At 45.9% G+C, this 20,131-nt stretch overlaps 1 pseudogene across 1 annotated transcript; it reads right to left on the reverse strand.

The window, feature by feature from the left end:
* Positions 1-18,222: 18,222 nt before the first annotated feature.
* On the reverse strand, positions 18,223-20,001 carry LOC149338303 (uncharacterized; annotated as a pseudogene). Its single transcript, XR_016283727.1, has 5 exons — positions 19,822-20,001; positions 19,282-19,514; positions 18,868-19,061; positions 18,715-18,798; positions 18,223-18,430 (listed from the first exon to the last, which is right to left on the reverse strand). The product of XR_016283727.1 is annotated as an uncharacterized LOC149338303 (transcript).
* Positions 20,002-20,131: the final 130 nt, after the last annotated feature.

A 20,131-nucleotide genomic window follows, 5' to 3' on the forward strand; every position in this document is an offset into this window, starting at 1 on the left:
TGCTCAGTTAACAGCCATATCTGTGTCATTACATCCCTAAAGCTTTATTCCTTCGCCTAACACTGCCCTCCTTGACGAGCCGTTCACTACGGATGAACTTCATGCGGCTTTGGTAGCTACCAATAAAAAATCCTGTCCAGAACCGGACGGTGTAAGCTACACCAACGTTTATTGATACTTTTTTTATAAACGTTGAGCTACACTACCATTTCTCACCTGACAACTAAGGCCAAGGTTCTGCTGCTCGCAGTTTATAACACCTCCTAGGAGTCCGCCTGTTTTGAAACGTGCCAGAAGCGTGCGCGTTTCATACCTAACTTAAACCCTGGAAAGCCTTCATCTGACTTAAACGCCTACCGTCCCATTTCGCTTATAAGCACCGTCGGGAAATTGATGGAGAAAATGGTACACTCCCGCCTAACCTGCGACCTGACGAACAGGGGTATTTATCCTCCGACCAAGTCTAGTTTCTGAAAAGGACGCAGCATTGACAACGTTATTCGCTTCCAATTGCATCAAACGCAGCAAAGCAGAGTGATCCATCACCATTGCTGTGTTTCTTTACTTTAAGGGAGCCTTTGATAACGTCACGCATGAGGCAATTCAGTCAGCCTTACAATCAGTAGGCATTTGTGGACGAATGTATAACTGGCTGCTTGATTATCTTCACGAAAGATAGATTTTTATGTCAACAAGTGAAGGTGACATAGCTCTGCATCAAATATCTCGCGAAGTACCTCAGGGGGGATACTAAGTCCCACCCTTTTCAATATCTCACTTGTTGGCTTGGAAAAATGCTTGCCACCGATAGTTGAAATCCCCTTAATGCAGATTACACCGGAGTATGGTGTACCGAACGCAACAGGTGCATTGTGCATGCCCGACTACAGAGAGCAATAGGCTGAATCGAATCATTCTTAAGGAAGCGCGGTCTCGCCATGTCGGCAGATAAAAGCTCAGAAATTGCATTTTCCAGGCGAAGTCTTTGGCGCTACATGTTGAAAGTCGCTGGTACCCGAATACCGTTCGTTGCAAGCCATAAATTCGTGTTCGTGACGTTTTACAGGTCACTGCCATGTTCCCCACACGTGCAACAGCTGAAAATCAAGCTTTGCTCTTACGCATCTATCTTTCGTATGCTCTCTACCATCAGATGAGCATGTACTACACCTGGAGCGCTCTGTGACGGCCTTCTGTGCTAGTCTCCCTGCTCTTCAGGGTATATCGCAAACAAAAATTAAAATTCTTGAAGCTATGCAAGCTAAAGCCTTGCGAATCTGCCTTGGCCTTCTCTAGAACACTTCCGCAGTGGGTACTCTAGCAGAGAGCAGACGTCAATCTGAATTAGTGCTGTTAGCCCAGGAGCTCATTCGTGCCTTGGTGCAGTTTGTGGCTCGTGTACCTAACCATCCACTCGCAGTGTACTGCATAGAAAAGTTTCTGACGTCCTCCTATCACAGCACAAGCGCCCTGTCACAACATCCTCCGCACCTTGGAGGTACGCAGCATGGCAAATCAAGACCACAGTCCCTGGCATTAAAAGAAAAGCAAACACCCCCGATCCTGCGCTTAAATACTTTGCTCTTGAGCGCATTTATGGCTGACACAGTGCGTACCGCCACATCTACACTGATGGCTCTGTCACATGCATCTCCTCAGCGATTGGTGTTTGGATCCCGTCAACGCCCACCATACCGCAGTGACCGCACTCAAAGAACAGGTGGTGGTGTTTTGCTCGCAATTGACGAGCAGTTTGATTGTCACTGCATATCAATTGTTTCTGATATTCAATCTGTGTGGTGCTGCGTGAATTTAGGTTTCAGAAAAGTGATCATCGGCGTTTGCTATCGCTCCCCTTCCAGCGATATATCATTCTGTGATAGCTTGCATGACAGCCTGAATCGAATCACTGTTCGATATCCCAGCGCACAAATTCTACTTTTCGGGGACTTCAACTATCCCAACATTATCTGGTCACACACGTTCCCTTTTTCTAACCCACCGAGCGCAGAAACTAACAATTTATCACCATCTGCGCAGACTTTGGCTTGACACAAATCGTCACTTCACCCACACGTGTTACTCAAAATTCATCTTCTCTTCTAGATCTTGTATTAACGACTGCAGAAGATTGCACGGCACCTGTAATACATATGCCTGGCCTGAGCGACCACGATGTATTACATTTCACGTTAACTCATGAACACGCACCTTCATCAAACCGCTCCAAAAATATTAGAGACTACAACAAGGCTAATTTTCTTGCTATTAATGACGAACTGAGCTCTCTTCTAGACATATTCTTACCTAATTACCTCGAGCGCTCGGTGGAAACTAACTGGTGCATGTTCCGAAATAAGGTATCTGAATTGATTAACCGACATATTCCTCTTCGGCGCGTCTACTCGAATAACCAAGCTCCATGGTATAATCGATATTTAAACCGCCTTTCTAACAAAAAGAAAAGATTTTTCGAATTGCTAGGTATTCATTAAAACCTGAGCGATGGACTGCATATAAATTAGCTGCCTTAGCCTATTCCCGTGCACTAAAGACTACTAAATTTTCTTTTTTTAATGTAACCCTCCCGAACATCTTAAAGTCTAATCCTAAACGCTTCTGGAGCATAATAAACCTAGCACTAACGACAAAGTGTCATTACTTTCAGCAACTGAAAATCCCATTCCGGACCATCTTTGTGCCACTTCACTAAATGACTCTTTTGTCCAGTCATTTTCTTCCTCATCCGTTGATCGCCACCGTCCCTAACTCCAATCGTGTAACTACTACTGTATGGATCCAATTGTGTTTGACTCTCATGGCATTATAACGATCATTAATAATTTAAAACAAACATCTTCTAGCGGAATCGATGGCATTAATAGAAAATTTCTTCGGAATACTGTTGAATATACCTCTATCATTTTGGAAAGCATATTCTCACAGTCGTACCATGATGGCGTACTACCCGAGGACTGGAAAACTGCTAAGGTCATACCTGTACATAAAGCCGGAGACAAACAGAACCCGTCTAACTATCGACCCATCTCTCTCACATCAATACCGTGCAAAATAATGGAACATATAATTTTCACTCACCTTGTTAATTTTCTTGAAGATAATAGCTTCTTTTCTCTGACTCAGCATGGCTTTCGGAAAGGTTTCTCCTGTGAAACTCAATTACTTTCCTTTACTAATGATCTGCACTTCTACTTAGACTCCGCGTTTTCCACAGACTGCATATTTCTCGACTTCACTAAGGCATTCGATAAAGTTAACCATTCATTACTTCTATATAAACTCAGCATTCTAAATATTGACCCTTCTGTTCTGAACTGGATTCGCGCGTTTCTTTTTTCTCGCCTTCAGTTTGTGCATGCTAATGACACTAATTCTTCTACCGTGCCAGTTGGTTCTGGGGTTCCTCAAGGATCTGTCCTTGGCCCTTTACTGTTCCTGATTTATATTAATGATCTGCCTGCGACTGCTAACTCTAGGATTTGTTTGTTTGCCGACGACTGCGTGATTTACCGTAAAATAACTAACGATTCCGATATTCGCTCTCTCCAGGTCGATCTTAATAACATACTAGACTGGTGTCATAATTGGAAAATGGACCTAAATATTAAAAAATGTAAATCTATGAGAGTTTCACATTCAAATACTACTTGTCCTCCTTATTTTCTTCACAGTCATCCCCTTGAAAGCGTAAGATCGTACCGGTATCTTGGCATACATATGACTAACGCCCTGTCCTGGAAACTTGATATAGAACATATTGCATCTAAACCAAGCAAAACGCTTGGTTATCTTCGAAGAAATTTTACACTTGCTCCATCTTCGTTAAAATCATTATTATACACGACCTACGTACGACCGCAAATGGAATACGCTTCATCCATATGGGACCCTGGACAGGTCTCACTGACACAGGTTCTGGAAACTGTCCAGAATCGTGCAACTAGATTCATTTTAGGCAATTACCATCGTACATCTAGCGTCACTCAAATGAAAAGGTCTTTAAACCTCCTGCCCCTAGCTACCCGCCGTAAGCACTTCCACATCTGCCTATTCCATAAGATTTTCTACTCCAATTTTCAACTTCGCTCTCGATGGATTCAACCAGCACCGTTCATTTCTCACCGTCATGACCATCAACACAAGGTCACAGTGCCTCATTGTAACACAGTGACATGTGCGCAATCATATTTTCCGCTAACTTCTAAAGAATGGAATTCCCTACCCGCATCATTAGCTAGCATCACTGATTCAACTCAATTTAGAAGAATACTTACCACTGTGATTACATAATGATCGCTTTTGTATTTTATTGTAGTGTTGTGTTCTCCACGTACTAGTATTGTTCTTAAACTATTTTATTAACCTGTTCCGAGTTAATTTTGCTCACTTCTTTTTATCCTGCCTCAGTTTTTCTATAGTTTTGTATGAATTGTGCTTTGTTTATATTTCTTGTTATCAACTGCCCTTCCCCTCTGAAATGTACTCTGTACCCTGAGGGTATCACAAATAAATAATTAAATAAATTTCGGCGACACTCAGTCACCGCACCTCAAGTACTGCTACCGAGTTGGCTGCTCTGCGAGCAGCATTTATTTACATTCTACAACAACCGCCAACAGCGCGGGTTATCTTCAGCGACTATCGCGCTGCCCTACAATCGATAAGGTCATCGGAAGCCTTCGGGAGCAGATCGTCGAAGACTTGAACAGATTACACACCGAGGCCTGTAAGCTACGTCATCGTGTTGTGCTTGAGTGGTTACCTGCTCACTGCAGCCTCGCAGGCAACGATCGTGCTGACGATGCAGCGAGGTCAACTGATGGTGACACCTCCTTGCTGCCACCCGTGCCCTTTTCTCGTAGTGATGGCGCGAGACTTCTGGCAATTACATCCTGGCAGATGCAACGCTCTTTGTGGTGTGATCCGCAGAGTCAATATAGACCCCTTCTTCGTATTGGGCCCACTTGTGACCTCCGCATGCCACGCATTTTAGATAGACGTGATCGTAACCACCTGCACCGAATTTGTCTGGAAGCTGCCTTCACTAAATTCTATCTTTATAAAATTGGTGCTTCAAGTAGCCCTCTGTGCCCGACATGTGATGTGCGCGAGGATCTTCAGCACTTGATCTGCCGCTGCCAAATATTTAATCCCCATCGCAGGGCACTTTTAAGTGCTTTAGGACTCCGTCAGGACGGCCCCGTGCACCTGGAGCATGTCCTTCGACCCTGGAGTGATGCGGCTTTGGCTGCGCGAGGGACAGAAGCTTTCAAGTTTTTGCTAGGGACACGGGTTTAGTGGACACCCTTTGATAATCATGTGTGCTTTTGAGTGCGTGAAATTTGAGTATACTTGATGTCATATTTCTTTCTTCTGTTTTCCTCTCTTTTTCACCCTCTTCTTTCACCCTCATCTGGAGTAGCACGCAAGGATAAGAACCAAGCAGACCTATACTTTATTCATTAAAGTCTCTCTCTATCTCTCTCGTTGCAGAACAAATATTCAGCTTTAACTGAGGACGACAACTTTATTGTTGAAGCAATGAACGATAGCATCATAGCTGTCATTACGGAGTGCGCAGTAGAAGTAGGCAGTAAGTTGGTTCGACAGGATGTCAGCAAGCTTTCTCAGAGACGAAAGATTTGATTAAGAAACGCCAAAGTATGAAGGCGTCTAACCCCACAGACAGACTATAACTAACAGAGCTATCAAAGTTGACCAATAAGTTCAAGGTAATCGACGTAAGGCAGCACAATATGGACAGAATTGAGAATGCTCTAAAGAACGGAGGTAGCCTAAAAGCGGTGAAGAAGAACTAGGCATAGGCGAAAACCCGATGTATTTGTTGAGAAACAAAGAGGGCAATGTCATCAGCAGTATGGGTAAGATACAGCCGCCGAAGAGTTCGGCACAAACATGTAGAGTAGACGATGTAAACAGAGTGTTAACGAGAGGGCCAGCAGAGTATAGCACTGGAACATCCAACCAGTAACGAAAGAGGAAGTAAACAAAGCTTTAGGAGCAATGAAAAGCAGGAAAGCAGCTGGTAAAGAACAGGCAACCGCATCTCTGCTGAAGGAGGGAGGCGAGGTTGTACTAGAAAAACTAGCCACCCTGTGCACGAATGGACAAAGGTTTGCGGCATGCGGATTTGCGGGTAAAAAAAAAAAGTTATTTCTGCGCAGCCTCTGTAAACAGGCAGATTGTATTTTTGTAACAGATGGAGAACGCATGTCTCTTCATGTTCCTATGAATTTTCGGGACCTGCTATGCTTGACCTCCCCGCAATAAATTTTTTTCCTCGAATCTGCGTCCCGCAAACTTATGCCCATGACTGTATACGCGATGCCTTATGACCTCAAGTCTATTAGAAGCTTGGAAGAACGCTAACATCATCTTAATCCAGAAGAAAGGAGACGTCAAAGACTTCAAAAATTGTAGATCAATCAGCTTACTGTGCGTTGCTTAGAAGGTATTTATTAAAGTAATGCTAATAGAGTCAGGACAACCTTAGACTTCAGTCAACTAAATGACAGGCATACATGACGGGAACCAACAGTCACAGGCCCCAAGGAGAATAGGGGATCTATTTTTTTTTATTAATTTTTGGTTTTCATCAATAGGAGATAAATAAAAGCAGAAGAAAAAACAACCACATGCCACCGGTGGGATCCCAACCCATGGCCTCCAAATTTCGCGTCCGGTGCTCTACCAACCCTGCTACGGCGACGGCTGTCCGATATTGTGCCATTCAATCTCTCATTAGTGGAACATTCAGCCCATCCCTCATGTAATACCCCCTTTCTGAGGCATTTGAGGTTTTGATAATACATAAATAAATAACTGTGTACGTAAATGCACCCGCTATGGACGTGGGTGGCGCTGGTGAGCGCTCAAATTTAGGTTACACTACACAAAAATACACAAGTCCCATGTGGTTTCGTCAAAGTTAGCGCTATCCACTGCAAAAAAATGTTATACCGTCTAGCCCCAGTCGTCCGTTTATTACCCCCGAAAGATTGGACAGCCGTCGCCGTAGCTCAGTTCGTACAGCACCGCACGCGAAATTTGGACGTCATGGGGTGGGATCCCAACGGCGGCATGAGGTTGCTTTTTCTTCTGCTTTTATTAATCTCCGATTAATGAAAACCACAAGTTAATAAAAAAAGACACCCCCCGTGCTCCTTGGTATCGGTGACTGTTGGCTGCCTTCAGGTACGTCCTAACGAGCACCTCTTTCCACTCTATTGTCAAATGACAAAGCAGGCTTTCGTAAAGGTACCTCCATATTAACATTATTAGTCAGGTGATAGCGAAATGGGGCGAGTATAAGCAGCCCATATATATAGCCTTTAAATATTATGACAAAGCATTTGACCCAACCGAAACTTCAGCAGTAATGGAGGCATTGTGTAATCAGATTGTAGAAAAGCCTTATGTAACAATACTGGAATATATCTATAGCGGCATAGCTACCGTAGTCCTTTCTCAATTAAAAGGATGTTGAAGAAACATACAGACGAGCACGATGCTGCATCCTCCTCGTCTGTGTGTTTCTTCAACGTCCTTGGTCACTTTCCGCTGCTCAAATATAAAATCTGAACCAACTAGCTCACCAATCCACCTTAATAACGTTTATCTCTACTACCATGAGCCTTTCCACTTGTCACGGTGTAGTGACGGCAGTCCAGCGGTCAGGAAGACACGAACCAGTCTTGGAAACGAAGCTCTTTATTTGGGCTGACTTGCGCCCACAAAAGAACAGAATCAGTCTGCGGTGGCGTAAGCAACAAACGTGCTCGTCGGTCGTCGAACTACGAATGCCCGCTGCTCGCGGCATCGCTCAATTTAAAGCCGGCAAAGAAACTTCCAGATAGCAGGACAAGATCATCTACAGTAATCTGGAAAAACCTAGATGCAGCCTTTCATGGCTGCGATCAATCGAGATTAGACTGGTCGCTTCTCCCGTCACGAACAAAAATGATAACAGCCCTTTCCTGCGGCCTTGAGCGTGAACGAACAAACACTACATTAATACGTGGCATTACCCCCCTTCCAAAGAAGCATCGTCTCGATGCTTTAAAATGAAAATAAACACGGAGAATGAAAACTTCGAGTCCTTTAGCGTTCATAATATGGCTTCAGGCGTACAGTGGTGAGCAGCCTTGTCTAGAGCGCTCGGGCGGTGCACTTCCTTGCGAACAAATCCAGATTTTGTGGCAGCCTCTAGGGTCCAGCTGCAACGCTTGCACGGAAGTAGCGCCAGATATTTATTTATTTATTTATTCAATAAACCCCTAAAGGCCCTCAATCGAGGGTATTACATAGGGGGGAGCGAAGACACACAACACAAAATAATATTGAGCAAGCGCCAATGTGCTATACATAAGAACAGAAAGCACATGTAGAAAACAAAAGAAATAAACAAAAACCTGTAGTATACATTGTAATTTACACACACAAGAAAAAACAGATAGTGTTTTAGAGGCATAACAAAGGCAGGAACAAAACAAAATAACAAAAAAAGCTGAATGCAGCATGTGGTACAATCAATTAGTGAAGCTAAACAGACATTTGGGTAAGAAGGTCCTGAAACTTATTAAGATCCCGTTCAGAAGCGATGTGTGATGGAAGATTATTCCAGTCAACTATAGTACGTGGTATGAAAGAGTTAGCAAACGAAGAAGTGTGGCATGATATGCGTTTAACTTTCAGCGGGTGGTCGCGACGTGGAAAAAAAGATTCAGGTGATTGAAAAAAATCGTCATGGAGCAGAACATGATGGTAAAGTTTATGGAAAAGGGTCAAGCGTGATAGTTTGCGGCGATGTGATAACGTATCAAGTTCGGCGCGAGCCTTTAGTGCGGTGACGCTAGTATGACGAGAATAATCAGAAAAGATGAATCTAACGGCACGGTTTTGCAAAGATTCCAAGTCATCAATAAGGTATGCTTGATCCGGGTCCCAGATGGCCGACGCATATTCGATTTTAGGCCGTATTAAAGTAACATATGCTAGTTTTTTCAGGTGGAAAGGCGCTTGTTTAAGGTTACGTTTTAGAAGACCCAGAGAGCGGTTAGCAGCTGCAATAATATGGCTAAGATGGTAATTCCATGTTAAATTAGACTGAAGGTGTAGTCCCAAATACTTGTAGGAAGTAGAAAGTTCAACCGGGTTATTAAGGAGAGTGTAAGATGTTGGGATGCGACAAGACTTGCGAGTGAAAGAGACAAGTTTAGTTTTAGAGGAATTAAGGGTCATTAACCAAGAAGAACACCACTTACTAATGGAATCTAAATCAGTTTGCAAAGATTGGCGGTCAGAGTCGTTAGAAATGCTACGGTATATAACACAATCATCAGCGAATAATCTGATTTTGGATGATACGCAGGCGGGTAAGTCATTTATGAAGATTAGAAAAAGTAAACAAAGCAGGCCTCGTAAACAAAGCAGGCACGAAAACTTTGCCCTGTAATGAGGGGCTGCTCTCTAATTTCGGTTTTTGTTACCAAGTGCGCACTGCTCAAGCGCTCTAGACAAGGCTGCTCACCACTGTACGACATGTACGACTTCCGGGCGTAGGCGGCGTCGCTGAGATGCTGTCGTGCCGTCGGGGATGACTTCATAGTCGAGGTCACCGATGCGACAGAGAACCCTGTACGGGCCAAAGTAGCGTCGCAGCAACTTTTCGCTCAATCCACGGCGGCGAACTGGCGTCCATATCCAAACCCGATCACCTGGCTTGTAATGCGTATCTCTTCGGCGCAGATTGTAGCGTCGGGCGTCGGTGTGCTGCTGGTCTTGAATGCGAAGCCGCGCAAGTCTTCGGGCTTCCTCGGCGCGATGAAGGTAGGCGGTGACGTCGAGGTTGTCTTCGTCGGAAACGTGCGGGAGCATTGCGTCGAGTGTTGTCGTGGGCTTCCTGCCGTATACCAGCTGGAATGGGGTAAACCTGGTTGTCTCCTGGGCGGCAGTATTATAGGCGAAGATCACGTAGGGCAGAATACGTGGCACACTAGAACCATCAACTAGAACCACAACACCGGTGCCAATGCATCGCCTTCCTCAATTGCCGGGCCTGTCTGTTTCCACGCTGCCTTCGGAAGAACTTCCTGTTTGATGAACTGAGAGAAATCTTCGGGGGGATCTCGCCCACACAGGGCAATGCAAGAAAGGTGGTGCAGCATCGTCCTCGTCTGTATGTTTCTTCAACGTGCTTGTTAACTTTCTGCTGCTCAAATATAAGATCATGAACCAACTAGCTCACCGATCCACCTTATTATCATTTCTAAAGCCAGCAATAAATTTCCAATAGGAAAGGGTGTCGGGCAGGGAGGCTCGGTCTAGCCAATCCTATTTACCGCATGTTTACAGGAAGTATCCAGAGGCCTCGATTAAGAACAATTGTGGATAAGAGCTAATGGAGAATACATTAGTAATCTCCGATTCACTGATGACATTGCCTTGCTAAGTCTCTCAGGAGATAAAGTGATAAACATGATCAATGATTTAGAAAGACCGAGCAGTATTGTGGCTCTAAAAATTGACATGCATAACACCAAAGTAATAGTCAAGAGTGCCGGAAGGGAAGAGTACTTTACAATAGGTAGCGAGGTGCTGGAAGTGGTAAGGGAATGCGTCTAATTAGAGCATGTAGTGACCGCAGGTCCGGATCACGAGGGTGAAATGACAAGAAGAATAAGAATGGTTTGGAGCGCTTTTGATAGGCTCTCAGATCATCAATGGCAGTTTACCAATAGCACTCAAGAGAAAAGCATACAACTGCTGTATCTTACCGGTATTAACCTATAGGGCAGAAAGGTGGAGGCTAACGAAAGAGGTTCAGCTTAAGCTAAGGACAACGCAGCGTGCTATGGAAATAAAAATGATAGGTGTAACGTTAAGACACAGGAAGCGGGCAGAGTGGGTGAGGGAACAAACGTCGGTTAATCACGGTCTAGTCGAAATCTAGAGGAAGCAATGGGCTTGGGCAGGGCATGTAATGTGAAGGCAAGATAACCGCTGGTCCTTAAGGGTAACTGACGGGATTGCGAAGGAAGTGTAGCAGGGGGCGGCAGAAAGTACAGGTGGGCAGGTGGAAATAAGAAATTCGCGGGGAAAGGGTTGCCTCCGCAGGCACAGGACAGGGCTAATTGGAGAGACATGGGAGAGGCCTATGTCCTGCGCTGGGCGTAGGCCGGGTGATGATGATGGTAAAGAAATGCTGGGAACGTTTTGCTCGGGGATTTCTTTTTACTACAGGAACTGAGTAAAGCACGAAATCTGTTATTGCATGGAACCGAAATATCATGTGTTTTCTTTGCTTCCTTGAAGTTCGCGCAGTAATATTGCATATTCCTAAAATTATTTTAGTAAGTAGAGTGAAAGGACTGCGGTTACAGCTTATTTCTTCCTTTATAAATAAAGGCCTCCAAAGTCAGCATTAAAGATTTCCGTGCGCCAAGCTCGCGACATTTTAGAAAATAAAAGGAATGAATATGAAAAAAAAAGACATTAATGTAGCTGAAAGAGCTGCGAGGTTAGCGTAAATTTCCTGCTAAAATTTTCATCACTCTACTCGCAGTAAATGTCCAGGTATTTAAATTTGCCAAAAACAAAGTGCGAGAAAGCGAAGGAGTCGACTTCTTGGTTGTCGAGAATTTTTTATGCTTTTGAATATTTCTTCGGGAAGAAAATAATTCTAGATACGCTTTGCGCAGTGATTCGGCAATGAAGCACAAAAATATTAGATAAATCGGAGAAGTCGGCCAGTATACACTGCACATCTTATCTGAAATCGCCAAGCAGATCTTTCATCGGCGGCATAAATAACAAGGTAGACTAAGCGAACGCGCTAATGTTAAGTACAGCCAACAGCGTCACTTTTAACGCGTTCTCAAAAATTAAAGTGCACTCGAAAACTAAACTGTACCGACGAAGAAAAAGACATTATGGACATTATAGTAAAAAAAAAAATGGGTATTTATGGGCCCTCATTTATGCACTATGAGAGCCATGTAAGCCTCTTCTTTACCACCGAAACGACATGTGAAGCTGAATGGAAAGTAAAATAAACACTTGCTAAAGATCCGGTCTCATAGCCAACACATTCAGTGGCGGCTGTTCGATAGTACCGTCATCCACAAAATCCGAGTTCATTAAAAGGGGGTATACAACATTTCACAATGTAGACCCTTTTCGCGCAGTGAAAAGGGCGCCCATTCATTGTTCTGTATGCTCGTCGCTTTATTTGGGGGAAGCGCTTTCATAAGACGGCTCCGCTCCCGAACAAAGCGAACGAGGGCGTGCGTCAGAGCTCATTTGGATGCACGCTTTGATAGCCCATTTCTGCAACTCGTGCAAAACGCTCCCACGGAACGGCGCTATTGGCTTCTGCACCAGCCGCCCTGGCTGTTTCTCGGGTGAGGAGGTTGGCTCGCAGCCAATGGAGACACCAGCAGTGAGCGGAGCGCCGTCCAATCGCAAAGCAGAGGTCGGCACGCGCATGGACGACAGCTACCGTTTTTTTTCTTTGCTTTTTTCTTTTTCCCCATCGGATGAACACAGCGGTGACAGAATGGGAAGGGGAACCCATTCGGAGAAAAGGGAAACTTTGGCCTGGCAAATGGAGGCGGAGAAGGTGTGTTTGAAACAGGCGCGCGGTTGATAATGACCGCTGCTTCCTTCACTGCGCTCCCTTCTGTGTGTGTCGGGTGCTAAAATGGATCCGCCACGTAAGGACGCAAGCGTGCTCAGGGCCAGAATCTGTTCTCGTCAGAAAATGGGGTGCGAGGGTCTCTCGCGAGCGGCGCCGACGTGGCTCTCTCAAGTTGCAGCGCTTTGTTCATAACTGCAGGGCCCACGTCTGCACCGATTAAGCGGCAGTGCGGCGGCGACGCACACTAGATGTCAGCATTGCCTTGGTTGAAAATTTTCTTCATCGGGAAGGAGGATGAAGCCGAATGAGAGCTGGTCAATGCGCGCGGCAGCGGTGCGGGCAATCTTGCGCTGAACGCACAGCGCTGAGAGCATGGACACCGTAGTTTTCGCAGCACCAGCTCCATTAAAATGTTCGCCGCAATGCTCCGCAATGAAGGGTATCGGGAAGATGTTGCACATTATGGCTCATTACATGGTGTGTATTCTTCTATTACCGTGAGCATCGGGAGCAACCGCGTTCCGTTCGCTCCAGCCTACAGGAATAAGACCCTTCTTCATACTCTCCAATGATACCGCGTCAGTCGCAGCAGCCATATCGCTAAAAACTGCCTCTTCTCATTTTTCAAGAAGAACAGCGTGAAGACGGAGCACGCAGAAGGAGAAAGCACAAGGCAGACGCTAATGTGAAAAGAGTGAAGCTTTATGTGAACAGAGTGGCTCGCACAGCACATAATATGCGTTTTGAAAGTATATAAGGAAACGAGTTTTGGTCCCAGTAAGGTATATCCCTGACGCACGCCCATGCAATTCGCCGCTAACACGCTTCTAAAAACGCCGTAGACATATATCCGCATTCTTAGCTGCGGATCGCTCCGATGCCAATAAACGTTTCTTGAAAGAGCAGTCTTGCATGGCCTCCGCACTAAAAGCGACGGCGCTCTTCATGAACTTCGTCCCATCATTTTAGTGCCGCAGCACTACTCAACACGGTCAAACCCAGGCACGAAAATTGATTTATATGACCTTGAGGTTGATGTTGGCCAACACAGCATAGCAATAGCCCACCCATAGCCAAGCCAAGTATAGCATAGTATACCTCTGCACAACTAGGGTCGCCCTGGTGGACATTGTGTACATGGCCCTTGACTTTTGACCTTTCAGAATAAATGCCTACTACTAGATGTCGCCCCTAGATGAGCATCCCATTGATCTCAGAAGTCACGTGGTTTAGCGATACAAAAGGAGCTGCGTTTGCCCGGATACGTCAGTGCACGCTAGGACAGCTTAACACAAAGCAAAACCATGAGCCAACCAGGCTAAAAACATGCTCTCGCACGTCTAGTCGGAATAACTACGTTAAAACCGAAGCACTTTTTTGCTTGCTGCGTAATTTGACGGACCTTTAATTATTGTAATGCAGCATCGTAACTGTCAATACAATGGGCCACAATTGCACGCGCAGCAAACATGTCATCAAAGTTGGTGACTCATAGCGCAGTACAGAGAGCGAGAAGTGACTGTATAACTGGGGATAAGATGATGTCGTTTATTTATACGTTCGTCTATTTGCTACCGAGGGCTAAACATTTAGCCCTAAAAATGTCTGCAGGGCTGCGTCGTCTTACAATTTATCTGTTTTATTTCTTTCTTATATTCTCAGGGACAAAGAGAATATAGAGGGGGTGGTAACAGAAAGATTTAAAAAACTCACAGTGCAGGAGAAGTAAGTGGCATTTCGTCAGCAGTGCACCAAGTGAATGCATCTAAGTGTCTCTGCTTTTGCAGGTAAAGGAAGTCACTACCTTTTCCTACCATTACAAAACTACTGTATGTGCACTGCTGCCGAAAGAAAGTGCAATTCCATTCTTGTTAATGATGTGTATGCCGCGTAATACACATTAGCTATGACTAAAAAGGCCGTCGAAGAACTTCGCACTCAGCTGATCAATGAACTAGAATAAAAGAAACCTTAGATGAACTCAGGACATTGAAACAGGATATTGCAGATATTAAGACATTTAAACAAGACATTGTACAGATATTAGGAACCCGAGAGATGAAATCCATCAAGTGCTACAAGAGAACCGGGCTCTTAAAGCTGCAAATGTTAAGCTGGTAGAAAAATTGAGGAACTTGAGCGGTACCAGCGGTCCAACAATTTGGAAATAAGGAGTATTCCTTTAGGTTCAGAGCCAGTGACAATGGTAAAAAAAGTTGGGGAACTTGTGAAAGAAGCAGTCGATCCTACGCCCTAGAACAAATTCACTGCCTTTAGAAACAATGAGACAAACCACATTGTACGCTTTGTGCAAGGCACCAAGACAAATGATTTTCTTGACAAAGCTCGGACCGCAAAAATTCACGAAAAAATATTTGGTTTTGAAGAAAATGGTGATGTATAAGTTAATGAGCATCTGACAAAGCATGCAAAGAAACTGTTAGGCGCGATGTTAAAAAATTGGCAGTGGTTTAGCTCTGGTTAAACCGGGTAAATTGCGTTAGCAATGGTGCGCGCGTTCTTCTGGCGATTCTTCGGCGTGTTTCCTTCGCCTGGTAGCATTGCGGCGTTCCTGAGCAGTCAGGTGTTGAGATTCATCGGTGACCGATGACGTGGAACCACTCTACGAGGTAGAACGTTGTCGCCGAGCTGCATCCTTAGCTCGACGCCTTGCAAGACGTTCTTCACGCTGTTCTGGCGTCTCTTGTGCACGTTGTCGCTTTCTCGCTTCTTCCTGTCGCTGCCACTTCTCCTTAGAGGACTGCATAGCAAAGCATTCAAGCCAAGGCAAGCGCGCAATTATGGACGCTTTACAGCGCGGGAGCATGGGCCCTGCCATATTTGGTCACGTTGCCATTCCACCACGCTGCCAGCGAGTCCAAAGAACGCCATCACCCGTTCGGCTGTACGCCTTGCTCGTCGGTAAATTGATTTTTGAGGAAAAGAAATGTATCTGTCTCACATATCTCGATGGACACCGGAACCTCGCCATAACGGGAAGGGAGGAAGATGGGAGTGAACGAAGACACTACATTCACTATACGCGCCTTTGTTCATTCCAAACCATCGAGCTGGCATGGCGGAGTGGTTAGCGTGCTCGTCTCGCACTCCGGAGACCCTGATTCAATTCCCCAACTCGACCAATTCCTACTCGATGTTATTTCTTTATGTGGTCTGACTAGAAATTAGGCTAATTGCTTAACCGATATCATTCGAATGCCCTCGATGCACAGTGCGCCAATGCTGCTAACGCCGGCTTCGAAGGCCAGAACTGGCGGAGTGCGGCTGAAGCAACGCTGTTCACCCGTTTCTACCTTCCGGGGATACGCGACGAGGAGAAACCTACAGAAGTATTGCTGTATGAATGAAGATGTGTTTTTTTCATCACTGTAACCCCCCGCTGTAGCGCCTTCGGGCTAAGCGGGGTATAAACTGAATAAAGAAGAAAAAATATCGAAGTAGAAGGATGCATGTATGGACAGACAGCTGGAGGGAAAGTGCTGTCCCGACAAGATGACACACATCGACTATTGTTCGTATTGCCTGCATTGCAGACTTTGATAAAATGGCTGCTTAGATGACTAGAACACGAGTGATATGGTATCACAAAATTGGGCGCGTTTTTGAAAAACAAATAGCGCCGCGGAAGCGATCTAGCCAGCGCGCGCCGATAGAACAGGGGAGAAGGAAACGCCGGAGAGTGTCTATATAGCCTTGTTTGTGTTGCTTCCCTCTCCACCATCGCTCGTCGGTGCGGCGCCAAGGGGAATTACAGGTCTCTTCGATTTGGCTGCACTGGCTGCACGAGTTCCGCAAAAGTTCCGCGACCGTGCAACGAGCGCGCAAGGCCAGTTCCGGCAGTTCACAACACTAGCGCCGCACTGTCGCTGTCAAAACGAATAGGCAAGTTCACAAAATGTGCAGGCCTTGTCGTCTGCAGCGCATCGCCAGCGTCGTTTCGCCGGCAGGCAGGCGGGTGCTTTGAGTTGGGTGCACGTGCTCTATTGATTCGTGCTGCATTTTTTTTCTTTTTCCTGTGTGGTGCATCGGGCTTTTCGTGTGTGTGTCTGTAAGCGTGATGGAGAAGGCTGCCTGCTTGCAAGCGGCTCTGGAGCTGCTAGAGTCTGACAGCGACGAAGAATTCGACGAGATGTGTATTTTAGTTGCATGTGGTCTCGTTAGAAACGATCGCCATCGTATCCCTGGCTACTGTGAAACTGCAGTGGACACATACTTCGAAGTGGAGTTCAAGAGACTCTTCCGGCTGTCTAGGAGGACTTTCGATGAGCTGAGCGCTCGCTTCATGGCATCGGCCTTCTTCCCCGATGCTGTACAAGGAAGGCGGCAGATTTCGGCCGAAAAAACATGCTTGATAGCTTTAATGTACATAGGCTCCCAGAGCTTAATGTACTCTATTGCTGATAAATTTGACGTGACGGAGTCGTCGGCGCACGTCTGTGTCAACCGTGTTGTGAAGTTTTTGCACGCCATCAGGGACGAAGTGATCTGCTGGCCTAGCAGCGTGGAGATGGTCCGCGTGAAAGCTGGATTCCTCGCGAAGAGTGGTGGCAGGGGGCCCCGGAACACTATCGGCTGCATCGATGGATGTCATGTGGAGATCCTTAGGCCGGATCAATCTGCACATTCCTATTACAACCGGAAGAAGTTTCCATCTATCATACTGCAGGGAATCTGCGACGATAGAAACAGATTCACGCACGTGTTCGTCGGTTTTCCGGGATCAACACACGATGCGCGTGTGCTAAGAGAAAGCTCGTTCTTTCAGAACGCATCCGCAATGTGCGATGGTGGGCACCTTCTTGGGGACTGCGCTTACCCGCTAATGCCGTGGCTCATGACTCCCTTCAGGGACAACCAGAGCAGTTTTCCTTCGTGGAAAAGAAACTTCAAAGGAAGGCATAGCCAGCAAAGGGTGACCATTGAGAACACTTTTGGACTGTTGAAGCAGCGCTTTCGAAGGTTGTACTTTGTCGACGCCAAAACTGTAACACAGTGCTGCTTCCTTGTAATGTCTGCCTGCGTTTTGCACAATTTCTGTAATGAAGAAAGAGATTTTTTGGAAGAGTTGGAGACTCTGCCACCTTACGACGATGCAGGAAACCGAGAGCCAACAGGACATGTTGACCCTAATTTGGTAGGCTACAGTGAGGCTCTGAGGGAACACATTGCAAAGCAGCTATGCTAAGGCAGCCTTGTTTTCATGATTGTTTCATGCCACTGCCATGCTATTTGTGCAGTGCTTGCATTTATTCTAGTGCTGTTCAAGTGGAAGTGAATAAATGTGGATACATCTTGAATAAACAGTGCGAACGAAGACGAGCACACAAGAAAAGAAAACGGACGACACAGCGCTGTGTCGTCCGTTTACTTTTCTTGTGTGCTCGTCTTCATTCGCGCTGTTTATTCAAGATGGTTAACCAACTAGCCCGCCAAAACGTGTTAATGTGGATACATATTTTGAACATTTCCTTTTCATTTGGGATATGTGGCACACAGGTCACGAAACACCAAAGTGCAAGGGTTTACTGCTTATTTATTCTCAATACTTCAATGAGCATGTCAAACTTGGCCATACGCTCTTCGTGGCGCTTGGCTCTGGCTGCGTCCAGTTTCAGCAGCGTTTCAGCAAGGACACTGTTGGAAGATATTCTCTGCCTCTTCCTGCGGGGCATGCTGGCCGGCACCTCCTCCATGTCCCTGACGGAGCCCGGGTCGTCCTCTGCGGCCACACTTTGCACACATGAATACAAACATTACATCACTTTCTGTGGTTTGCACTAAGTACTTCACTAGGAAACCAGCTGCACAAGAATGGACACATATGACATGCTTCTTTTGCTCTAACTGCTTAGGAAAATATGATGCGTTGCTTACAATGTAAATGTTATTTCAGCATTTAGTCAGTGCTTAGCCTTGTCATGTGTGTTCCTTCTCATGTACCAAATTTAGTCTGCTATTCCAATTGTAAGCCTATCTACTAGGACAAATGCATTTAATGTAATTAGTATACTTACTCTGAGCTTCCTGCAGAGACTCCTGTCTCGAGGAGTGCTGGCGGCTGTATATGGTGTTCCTTTTCCAACACCCTGGCCAGCTCCCTACATGGTGTAAGTCCTATTAGAACTATTCAGGAAGTCAGCTAGACATTTATTGGACTGGGTACTCACTCCTCGTACTCGCATGGCACACGGTGGTGCCCCGATGTACCATTCTTTGTTCTCGCTCTTTTAAACATGCGCTCCAAGGACTTCCACTTGTTCTCGGCCTGGATAGCCGAAAGGGTGCCTCCAAACTATTTGTTGAGGAGGTTCGCCAACTTCGTCCACATCATTTTTTTTGTCCTAAAGAAATCAAGCCAGAACTGAAACACGTACTGCGGCAAGTATTAAACTCAACTGCAAAAACAGGGGTCATATTTCCAGAAGCATGCTGAGATGAAATATGAAATGCACTTTGGTTTGTATTACAATGTTTGCCAATACATTCAAATGCAGTAGCCGCTCGGAGCAAATTCTCGCACTTTTTTTAAATGCATTTTTTTTGCGTTTGCAAGCATGCTGCATGGAATCGGGGATGGACACATAACTGAATCCCCCTTTCTGGCCAACGAGGTCCTTAAGATCAACGTATCTATCTATCAGAAAACGCGTTTTTGGACCGTTCCAAAGGGCCTCGACATCTGCTTCCCCAGAAGCAGGTATAGATGCAACTGCCCCTGCTGAGGCAGAGGCGTCTGTACCGCTTTCGTCGGAAGCACATGGCGGGCTGGCAGCTGCATCTTCAGCTTGAAAAACAAGCGTGTAGCGTACGCCGCCTGAAAAAAAAAACATACTGAGAATAAGCTGTAGACGCGCAAACCTAGCGAAGTAACCGAGAAATTGCACAGGGTGCATTTCCCTTGACAGCGCCAGTCTGTGCGACTTTGCTGCGACTTTGCTTGTGAGTACGAAAATGCTTCCTCAGACGGTCAGTACCGAGCGCAGGCAGGCGCCATTCGCGCACATGTAAAAGAGAATCCAGAATTGCTGTTCATAGCTTGAATCCATAGCAGACACAGACAAACAAAACCGCGCACCACGTGCTTACCACGTTTTTTCAGTAAGCCATCGAACAACACTCACCTGTTCCCTCGTACAGGTATCCATTCCCATCAGGAATGTAGGAGCCGTCGCTGTTACGAAGATCCGTCACCGTTTTGGTGGTGTCGCCGACAGCTATTTCCAGCGTCGTCTGCTGCGCACTCGGAGGAACACCCGTCATCGTGAACTGGGTGGCACTGGCTCCGAAGTCAGTGCAGCGCAGTCGAGAACTCGTCGAGAACTAGGCCTGCACTTGTACAAAACGAAGAGGAGAGTGCAGAGGGCGCGCGCTGCACTGGCAAAACGTATACGACAGTGCTGCACTCTCGGAACTCGTGTAGCGAGTGCAGCC

The sequence above is a fragment of the Amblyomma mixtum genome, chromosome 6 (assembly GCF_055824585.1).
Source record: "Amblyomma mixtum isolate Tamu chromosome 6, ASM5582458v1, whole genome shotgun sequence".
In the NCBI taxonomy this organism is placed as follows: domain Eukaryota; kingdom Metazoa; phylum Arthropoda; class Arachnida; order Ixodida; family Ixodidae; genus Amblyomma; species Amblyomma mixtum.